The following is an 11,334-nucleotide window of genomic DNA, read 5'->3' as shown; positions in this document are numbered from 1 at the left end:
ATAGGTTTTGTAAAAGGCAGTAGGTCATCTAACAATGTCAGAAGATTACTTAATGTGATTCAGGCATGTCAACAACAGGCATTGGATGGTTTGATGGTTTCCTAAGATGCAGAAAAGGCCTTTGATTGTGTCGAATGGCCATATAATTTTTTTTAAATTTAGAACGATTTGGTTTGGGCAATAATTTTATTAAGTGGGTGAAAGTTCTTTACAAAGACCATTTGGTTGCGATGCTCACTAATGCTATTAGGTCGGATAATTTTAGTATTCTAAAGGACAGCCGGCAGTGCTACCCTTTATCACCACTAGATTTCAGCCATTGGCTAGGGCTATTCGTCGAGACCCCAAAATGTCTGCTCCAGACATAGGAGTAAAGTCACATAAAGTTACATTGTATGCAGATGATGTTCTAATTTTCTTATCAAACCCTGCTATGTCAGTGCACCGCCTTATACAATGCATCTTTTCAGGTTATAAAATCAAGTTTACTATATCAGAGGCTATGCCTCTGGGGTATCCACAGCAGGTACCTCACACTCAGGGCGTTTTCCCCTTTAAATGGTCGCAGACAGGTTTTGTTTACTTAGGCATATTTATCACACCTACGTTTGATCAATTGTTCAAAGCTAACTTTACACAGTTATTTGACAAAATCAAACAGGATCTTGAGTGATGGAGCACTCTTCCCATTTCCTGGCTTGGCCGAATATCCTTGCTCAAAATGAACATTCTTCCTCGTCTGCTCTACCCCATACAAATGATTCCAGTCATTTCTACCCAACAAATATAAAAAAAAAAATAAATGACTGGTTTGGCTCTTTCATCTGGAGCAAAAATAAAACCCTATATTAAAATGTTTAACTGACAGCTTCCCAGTCGTCCAGACGGTCTGGATTTTCCTCCATCAAAAAGTATCAATTAATTTCCTATTGATTTTATGTGGTTGACTGGGTTTGCAGGGACCCCTCCTCAATTAGGGTAGAAGCAAAATTCCCTCTTATTAATTTGCTTTTCTTCAATAAATTGAAACTATTTATGGAATATTGCCGCAATCCAGTAACAATTAATACAGTCAGGGCTTGGAGTGTGGTGCGACAAATTGTGGGGAACGCAGAGAAAATGTCACCTTTCACTCCAATAACTGGTAGTCCAGATTTTCAGCCTGCAATAATGGAGTCTGATTTTAAACTTTGGATTTCTAAGAGTATTTTTCATCTCAGAGAATTGTCTGATGAAGGAATGATGGTGTCTTTTAGTCAAATTTCACATACCCAGCAAGGAACTTTTTTGTTTCTTTCAGATAAGAGACTATATACTGACAAAAAATCATTGTTAACTGATTTCTGTAGTTCCGACATAGAAAAGAGCGTGTTTCGTTATAAGGGTGAAGTCTCCATTAGTACCTTTTACAGCATCCTGAGGGAATGTTCTATTCGTGAGGCTGAGCAGCTGGGAAGGTTCTGTGAGGAAGATCTGGGGGTAGAAATTACAGCTGAAACATGGGAAGAAAACTGTGATAATGCAAAGAAGATTTCAGGTTGCAATACAACTAAACCATTGCAACTCAAAATTCTGCATAGAGCCCATCTGACCAGATTGTCTCCCGAAATTGAAGACAAGGGTTTCTCCAACGTGTTTTAAATGTAAAATAAATACTGGAACTTTCACCCACTGTTTTTGGACGTCCCAAATTTGAGGCATACCTGAGTGATATTTCAGGTGAAATGGGAAATATTTTGAAGATGGAGCTTGACCTGGACCCAGTGTCTTCTCTCCTAGGCTTACCCAGCAGTCATATTATTTGTGCACATCAGAGAGAAAAAAAAAACTTTAAAACATCCTGACTTTTTGTGCGAGGAAGAACATTTTACTTTGTTGGATATCCAATAAGGTCCCTGGACTTTTTAGTTGGCGTATATTAATCACAGAATGCATTCCTTTGGACTCTTTGACATGCACTGTACACTCAAAAATAAATAGTTTCATAAAACATGGCAAGCTTTTCTGCAGTATATAGATGTAAACCTGTCTGCTATACTAATAAGGGCTTTTGGATGGGATGTTGTGGTGATATCTGTATGTTGATGGATGTGTTCTTGTACCTGATATCTGTGAGGGGAAGAAATGTAAATGAAAGTGTGTCTGGAAATTGGAAGTATTGTTATGCTGAGCAAAAAAAAAAAATAGTTAAAAAGAATGGATAGTAACATTTCAGGTTCTAGAGTGACTCTACTAATTACGAAGGAACACTGCCAGCTCAGTATTTCTACATAGAAAAGATTGGAAAAACTAAGTATGGGTTTATAATATTGATCAAACGTCACTTTTAGTCCTGTCATGTGTATATCTATTCCCCTCTTCTGTGAAATCATACGAAAGGATTTTTCATTAGTGCTAAGAACAGCAGACGTGGGATGATAAGTGTTATTATTCAGCTCATGATTTGAAGTTTGTCAGTATTTACATCCTACTATTCTGTTCACAAAAATATACATCTCAGCAATGGCTTCTTGTGTTAAGTATCTAGAAGAGAAAATGGATCCAAAAACTTTTCTGAGTCAGAATGGCACATGCTACCAAATATAGATTCCTCATTTCAATATTTCAGAGTATAACAAAAATAAAATCCCCCCCCCCCCATAGCAGGTGTTTCCTGCTAGCTCAAGAGCTACCGGTAAACAGTTTTGTAGAGATGATGTTGTGCTGCTGCAGAATACTGCAGCAGTCTCTGTATACTGCAAATGAAATGAAAAGAAGCATTAGGCACAATGCTAATTTATTACTGCCACAATAATTCCTTGCAAATAGTTGGTAAGGAAAACAATACTCAGTTATCTTTTATTGAATACCCTTCAATACTGTAAAGCAAGTGTGTGGGTTATTGCATTTTCTAAAATACTTGGCAAGTGAACATGAGTACACAAAGTAAGTACATCTGTCTTGCTTTGAAGATATTCTGAGGGTCAACTGTCTGGCAAAATCAATTAGTGTGGAAAGCTTTAGAACCGCAACAATCTCTGCTCACAACAGAGCAGAGCAAACTCGAATATAAAATCTGACAAAGAAACAAATAGCTCATTCCAAATGCATAACTTCTACAAGATAGTCAAAATTGTTATATTACATTAACAGAAAATATCCGATTCACAATGGTGATGTGAAAATTGATACAAAAACGTGATTAGGCAAAATTTTTAGACTTAGCTGATTTTATTGAAATTTGACACATACAAATTTCGTAACAAGTAATTTCTGTTCTGTTCGTCATTGCTCTTCTGTCTTACACTTTTTATCTGTACATTTCCATCCCTTACATGGATGTCAGTCTTTTTTATTTAATCAACATTGAGTTCAGGAAGTTTAGGTTGTAAACACAGCTCAACGTAAAAAAAAGATAAAAGATTATGTTATTCTTTTCGTAGGTTTAGTGTTGTGCCCCACATTCCAGAAAGCCTCTTTGCTCTGCTCTTTACACTTTGGTCTTTCATTAGAACACTTATTTGAAGCCTTTTATATTCATGACATTTGTGACATTTGAAAGGGTCGATGCGTGGTCCGTTGAGTGCTACTAGAATTTTATACGTGATTTGTTCTTCTTTTACCTTGCAGTTTCTTTCACTTAAATTCTGTATATTCTCTCCTTTCAGTTTGTGTTGTGATTGCTTCTGGGAACTTAAGTATATATTATTCAGTTCTAATTTCCAGAGAAAAGTTGATTGTCAACCTCCTTCCAGAGACCGAATTCCCACTATCTTCAAGAGAGACATTTAACACATCGCGAGCAGAAGGCACATAAGCAGGCATAGAAAACGATTTTGGGATACATGTCTGTCATCATGTCTGTAAAAAGGAACACAATAATGATGGCAAAGAACACATCGAGCGCATACAAACACGCTATAAGTGGGATATGTCAGTGCATATAGGATGGAGATTACAATTCTACTTGAATGGTGCCACAACAATTTATTTTCAATGTCAGCAGAATTACTGATATTAGGAGGAGGAAACCACAGTTCAATGAGCGAGTCCACATTGGGGATTCTGAGGTTGAGAGTACAAGCAACTCTAAATTCCTCGGTGTCATAATTTCAGAGGATCTGTCCTGGGCCTGGCATATAAGGGCCATTCTGATGAAGCACAGTATCATCCCTGTTTCTGAAGATTCGGTATGGGCTTTGACAATCTTCAACAGATGTTCAGAGAGGGGTATATTGACTGTACCACGGCCTGGCATGGTATTCCCAGTGCTCTTGAACGGAATATCCTGCATCCAATACTCGGTACGGCCCAGTCCATATTGGTACCGATACTGCTAAAGCACTAACCGTCACTGAGCACCTTCTTCCATCATCAAGGACATCCACTGTCCAGGTCATGCTCTTCTCACATTGCTGCCACTAGGAACTACACTGCAGGAGCATCAGGACACATACCACCAGTTTCAGGAATGGTTGTTTTCCATTATCCATCATGCTCTTGAATCAGAGAGGATAACATCACTCAACTCGTCCAATCGCTGAACTGCTCTCACAGCCTATGAACTCAGCTTAACAATGACTGATCAAGGACTTTTAATTTGATATTATTGAAATGTTTTGCTTATTTTTGTAGATATTATTATTATTATTATTATTATTATTATTATTATTATTATTATTATTATTATTATTATTATTATTATTATTATTATTATTATTATTATTATCTTTTGCATTTGCACAATTGGTTGTCTTTTGCATGCTGGTTGTTTTTTTATCCCGTCTAGTTAGTCGCAGTCTTTCATTGCTAGTATTGTACTTTTTCGATGAAAGTTTGTGTCCCCGAAAAAAAATCTTACCGTTCTATATGCTGTATGAGAAACACGTTGAAATTAAATATACCTTAAACATTGAAGACAATTGCAGGTGCATCAAATATAAAATGGTACAGAAGAGGAACAACCCTTGTGCCCATAATGTCTGTGTGGAACATCACATCAAGTACAACTCATGCATTCTGCTTGCCCATTTCCAGTTTCTCCCACCCTTATCTGTTCAGGCGACCAGATGATTGTCTCCTTAACGGAACTAACATATCTGCTTCCATTGGCAGCCCTGGCAACTTTTGTAAGTACTCATCTCCGTTGTGTCATGAATAGGCCCTAAACACTGCCTCGAAACATTCACTCCCCTCAGCTTAAAGCTATGGAGCGTAGTATTTTACTTTCTAACAGGGCTACGAAATTATGGCTATCTGTCCCACTTATCACCTGTCTCATTTAAGTTGATGAATTTTTATCTTGTCCCTCCTGGAAATAATCTTAGTTTATCTAACCTATCCTTACACGGAAAGCACTGTAATCGCAGTAGCATGCGGTTAAGAGTCTTCTGCACCATGTACAACACTTCCACGTGTTTCACAAATCGTTGATGAAAATGGAAAGTCGTATCCAGGTGCAGCCGAACAGACGCTTTGTACAGCTACACCATGTAATCTTGACTATTATACTCGGTGGCCTCTACAATGTTGTTATGGTGCAATGTTTCATCCTTTGCATCCACTGAATTCACATTTTCACTTTCAGGAAGGGATGGAATTGAACCCCAAGATCTCTCTTTATAATAGTGCACATAACCATCTATCTTCGAGGACAGCCTTCCCATCCTCTTGCCTCATCTCACACTTGCCCAAGTGGAACTCGATTTGCCATTTTCCACCAGCAAGTGTTAATGATCCATATTCTGTTGCATCATTGGTGATATTGTTCCACCTTCGCAACTCCACCATTTTTATATCATCCTCCAAGTAAAATATAAAAACAGATAAATCTAAATCAACAGACATTATGCAGACAACTTGATACATATATCCAGCTAGATAATCACTTCCACCACTACAATATCCCATTTATGTGCAACCCGTTTCTGACTCCAAACTATCGTGTCACTGTGTTTTCCATGCACATAGTCTTCCTGATCAACCCAACAAAATGGATATTTTCAAGTACATTTTCCAATAGACAACATCCAAGCATAACCAGCATCAATCGACTTGGTCACAATCTACAATCCTCCAAGCAGTTTTTAAAGAGATGACTTCTTCCACAGAAGTACATGGTGGTTGCTACATGAATCCTACGTTTTATCAAACCGTGACAAATCCTATCATTTAAAACCCACTTCAACAGTTTCAAATGGCTAATGTGAGAGTCAACAGCTTATAACTTCCCGGATTTTCCCCAGTCCCCTCTTAATCAGGGAAACAACATTGACCCCTCTTATCTACTTATTTAGTACTTTCCCATATCGTCTAGTTCCATGCACTAATTACCGCTCTTACCCTTGAGCAGTCAATCCTTCACATCTATTCACTTCATCTATTCAGCCTCATGTTCTGTATCAATGATAAAAGATAGATTGCGATTCTTTTAACCTAACTTACAAAGTTCATGTTTATACGCTATTGGAATTTCTATTCCTTTATTTTGTTTTTTCCAATATATCCCTAAAAGGGCCTCTCCAATTGCATTTCCTGCAATTGGATCTATGTTTGGTTTTACTTTCTGCCAAGAGTCAATGACATAATCCGTCCAGTATTACTTCATCTTTTCATACTTACCCATTTCTGCATCGCTGATTGTTTGTCTGCTCTGAGTAGAGCTGGGACATTATCTTGATTTGACACAGAATTCACCCATCATTTACTTCCATTTATATTATTTTTGGCTTGTTGAAATCTCGGTGAGCAGTCAGTCCTGCCCAATCGCAACCACATCTCTCCCATTGAAACACCATCATAGTTTAATGCAGTAATCGAGACTATAAGTCCATCGTCCTTTTTTCTAAATTTCACTGAGTCGGAATAAACACCATTTTAGTCCCATTATTTCCCTGAATTCTCCCTGCCTGTTTTCTTTTCAGACATACTTCTCAGAACTTTTATCACTTCTATCACTTTTTCTATCTCAGGTACAACTTAGGTTCGCACCGTCTGTTAATCGTGTTTAACCCCAGCCGTGTGCAAGTTGTGAACCTTACTGCAAGGGTTTCGGTGCTTTATCTGTCCTGCAGCATCGCATGTTTCTACATGGGTTTCAGCAGCCCCAGAGGAACTCCTAAGAATCAAAATGTCTAAAGCCTGCAGACTGGACCAACTGCTGACACATGCAATGACCTGCCCTCTCTTTCAATTATATACCTCAGCAGTATAGGCCACAAGCAGTAAGCTTCCAATGACAAACCAGGAGTTAATATTTTTAACTCCTGCCTGAGTCACAAAATTCTGTTTGAAGATCTACAAATTATTCGATGCCAAATAATGCACGACTAATTGCTACACAGTCACTCAATCAGAATGTAATGTGCCAGCTCAGAAACGTACTTGACCCTGGGACCAGTGAAAAAAATATCATTCTGTATTCTGTTTTGGAACCACAGAAACAGCTTCCTGTACCTCTGCTTTAAGAACTTCCTATCGCCTCAGTACTCCACGATTGAACAGCGGGAGACTGTATTGCTCTTTCAGGCTGCTGCTCCAGTTTTTCTTGAGGGGACACCCTAGCTTAACTCCTAAATGCTGCTTTCATATCTGGGTAGCCCTGGGGATTAATTAAATGCTTCCCTTTCGGTTATTTATCTAGATGGCTGACTGTCTCCCTACAAAGATCTCTAACTCCTGTATGACGATCAATGGGCTCAGTATTTCTCCAAACAAATCATCCTTTCTCACAGGAACAGCAACTGTACACACCTCATGCAGACAGAGTCGTGGGGACCATGGACTGTCCCCTGACTTTCCATAACTGGCAGGAGAACCACACTCTATTGAATGGTATTGCTGCTCACCCAATAATAAAAGAAGGCTGGTAATTATCACGGAAACAAAGAAAACCTATAATACATACAGGCCATTAGGGCCCAAGACGCTGTACCGAACATGTTCTTGCCAAAGAAATTACCTAGGGTACCCATAGCCCTCTATTTTTCTAAGCTCCACGAAACCTATCCAGGAGTCTCCTAAAAGACCCTATCGTTTCCGCGTCCACCACCGCCGCCGGAAACCCATTCCACGCACTCACCACACTCTGCCTAAAATAATAACCCCTGACATCTTCTCTGTATCTACTTCCAAGCACCTTAAAATTATGCCCGCACGTGCTGGTCATTTCAGCCCTGGGAAAAAAAAAAAGAATAGTCTCTGACTCTCCAAATGATGAAATCCTCTCGTCATCTTGTACATCCTAGCAGGTCACCTCGCCTCCTCCGTCGTTCCAAGGAGAAAAGGCCGAGTTAACTCATGCTTTTCTCCGAAGGCATATCCCCCAATCCAGGCAACATCCTTGAAATCTCCTCTGCGCCCTTTCTATGGTTTACGCATCATTTCTATAGTGAGGCCACAAAAATTGAGCACAGTACTGCAAGAGGAGTCTGACCAGGGTCCGACGTAGCTGCAACATTACTTAACGGCTCCTAAACCCAGTCCGACGATTGATAAAGGCCAATGCACAGTATGCCTTCTTAATCACAGAGTCAACCAGTGCACCAGCTCTGAGTGTCGTATGGACTAGGGCCCCATGATTCCTCTGATCTTCCACACTGACAAGAGTCATACCATTAATGCTATATTCTGCCATCATATTTGACCTACCAAAATGAACTATTTCACACTTAACTGGGTTGAAATCCATCTGCCACTTCTCTGCTCAGTTTTGCATCCTATTAATGCCAGTCTGTAACCTCTGACAGCTCTCCGCACTATCCAAAACACACTCAAACTTTGTGTCAAATTTACTAACTCAACCCTCTACTTCCTCATTTTTTTTTTAAATCACCAAGACTAAGCGTTCCAGAACAGATCCCCAAGACACACCACCGGTCACCGACCTCCATGCAGAAAATTACCCGGATATAACCACAATTTTCCTTCTGTGGGCAAGACAGTTCTGGATCCACAAAGCAATGTCCCCTTGGATCCCATGCCTCCTTACTTTCTCAAGCAGACTGGCATGGTGTGCCTTATCAAATGCCTTGCTAAAATCCATATACACGACATCTACGGCTCTACTTTCATCAATCTGTTTAGTCACATCCTCAAAAATTTCAGTCAAACTCGTAAGGCACGATCTGCCTTTGACAAAGCCATGCTGGGTATTCCTAATCATATAATGCCTCTCCAAATGTTCATAGCTCCTGCATCTCAGCTTACCAACCTCTCAAGTAAAACTCACTGGGCTATCTCTACTCCCTTTCAGGAATAAGGGAACAACTTCCCCGACACTCAAATCTTCCGGAACCTCATCCGTCCACATTGATGATGCAAAGATCATCGCCAGATGTTCAGCACCCTTTTCCCTCGCTTCCCACAGTAGCCTGGAATACATCCAGTCCAGTGCCGGTGCCTTTTCCAACGATGCTTTCCAAAAGCTCCAGTACATCATTTTCCTAAATATATACATGCTGAAGGTTTTCGGTCTACTGTAAGATATCCCCACAATCGCCAAGATCCTTTTCCATTTTGAATACTGAAGCCATGTATTCACTATCTGAAGAAAACAAGTAACCTAACTTCGATTTGCGCTGTTGTTCTTCGTCCTTTTCCAGAAGTCGGATATATTTATAGTCCACCGCTTAACGCAGAAACCGCATATTCGCCTCCAGGTCGTCAGAATGAAAATGGTTGCAGCGATACTGCGGGTCTTCCATATTTTCACTTCAGACAAGTGCTTGCTGCATGTTGTCTCCTAGTCGCCATTGTACATCGCATTGGAAGCATGCTTATTTCCCTGCACTGCAACAATATTGGAAAATGTTCTTATACGTTTCAGGTTCTCTAATCCGACACGAAAATGGGAAGAACGATGGACTCTGTGAACGGTGTGTGTCTGTGTGTGCGTGTGTGTGTGTGTGTGTGTGTGTGTGGGGGGGGGGGGGGTTGGGTTGCGTGGTGTGTTGGGCTGATGATAAACTTTCAGTAGGCTGAGTGGCAGGATCAGCGAGTGGGAATATCACTGAAATAAATATTTCTGAGAAATTACAAAATCATCAAAAGAAGAGGAGGGATACTAAGAGCACACAGGTTGCATGCCATCTTGGACAACGACTCCCATCCACTCCATAATGTACTGGTTAGGCACAGGAGTACATTCAGCCAGAGACTCATTCCACCGAGATGTAACACTGAACGTCATAGGAAGTCATTCCTACCTGTGGCCATCAAACTTCACAATTCCTCCCTCGGAGTGGCAGAAAGCCTGAGCCAATAGGCTAGTCCTGGACGTATTTTTTTTCCACTTGGCACGATTAACATTATTATTTAATTATTTATGGTTTTATATGGCAATATTTCTTCACTATTCTTGGTGGTGCGGCTGTAACAAAACCCAGTTTCCCTCGGGATCAATTAAGTATGTCTGTCTGTCTGTCTGTCTGTCTGCCCGTCTGTCAATAAAGGAACAATCATACATTTCAGGCAAAAAAAAAGGAAGTGAATACTGGAGAAGCACCAAGAGATAAAACATCATTTTGGATTAAATGTTTAGTCTTTTCGGATGGCAATATCCTAACAAATTTGTTGTGACAACGAACGATATTGACTGATAAAATGGACAAGAAAATAAAATTGATTTACTCTTTTTGGTGAAAGTGGGAGTCCGGGCAAGATCACTGACCAAATTGCCAGAGTGTCCAACTGCATGATATTGGGAAAGAGAGAGATATGTAATGTGGTCTCAGAGAAAGCCCACCGAATAAGTAACAGCCTTTGCAATGATCTAAATAACCTAATCCTGCGCAGTCAGCTTCTATGACTGAATATATTCTTAAGTATGTAGATATCGCGTCGTTGCATCATTGCCTTTTCAGATTATCTCAGCTGATTGCTTCCTCAGAGTGCAGAACACATCAATTCCATGAATGGACAAGTCCTTTCTCATTGGTGCGTTTCAGCAAAATAAAATTCATGCGTCAATTGAGGGGAAATCTATTGGGTGTTGAGAGAGAAATATTTAAATCTCAGAACAATTCTCGAAGAATTTGCTTTCAGATCAATTATTCAGTTATTGTTGTGCCTACTCGTTGAACATACAGGTCCGATCGCTCAAAATGACGACCGCGAGACTGCCGTTGACTGTTTTGGCATTGATGGTGTTGAAGATCTGGAATTGTGAGTTCATTAACAATATTGAAAATATAAGATCATTTATTGACATGCTCATTATCATTAATGTCCAATCTCGCGTAATTTTGCAACAACGTTTCAGAAAATTGAGTAAAATGGAAAGAAAACAGTAAAAATAAAGGCTCCGTTTCCCTTACTATCTTTCTGATAAGTCAATGTTGATATGGTAAACAAAAA

Source organism: Hemitrygon akajei, chromosome 1 (genome assembly GCF_048418815.1).
Source record: "Hemitrygon akajei chromosome 1, sHemAka1.3, whole genome shotgun sequence".
In the NCBI taxonomy this organism is placed as follows: domain Eukaryota; kingdom Metazoa; phylum Chordata; class Chondrichthyes; order Myliobatiformes; family Dasyatidae; genus Hemitrygon; species Hemitrygon akajei.
This window is presented reverse-complemented; position numbering follows the sequence as displayed.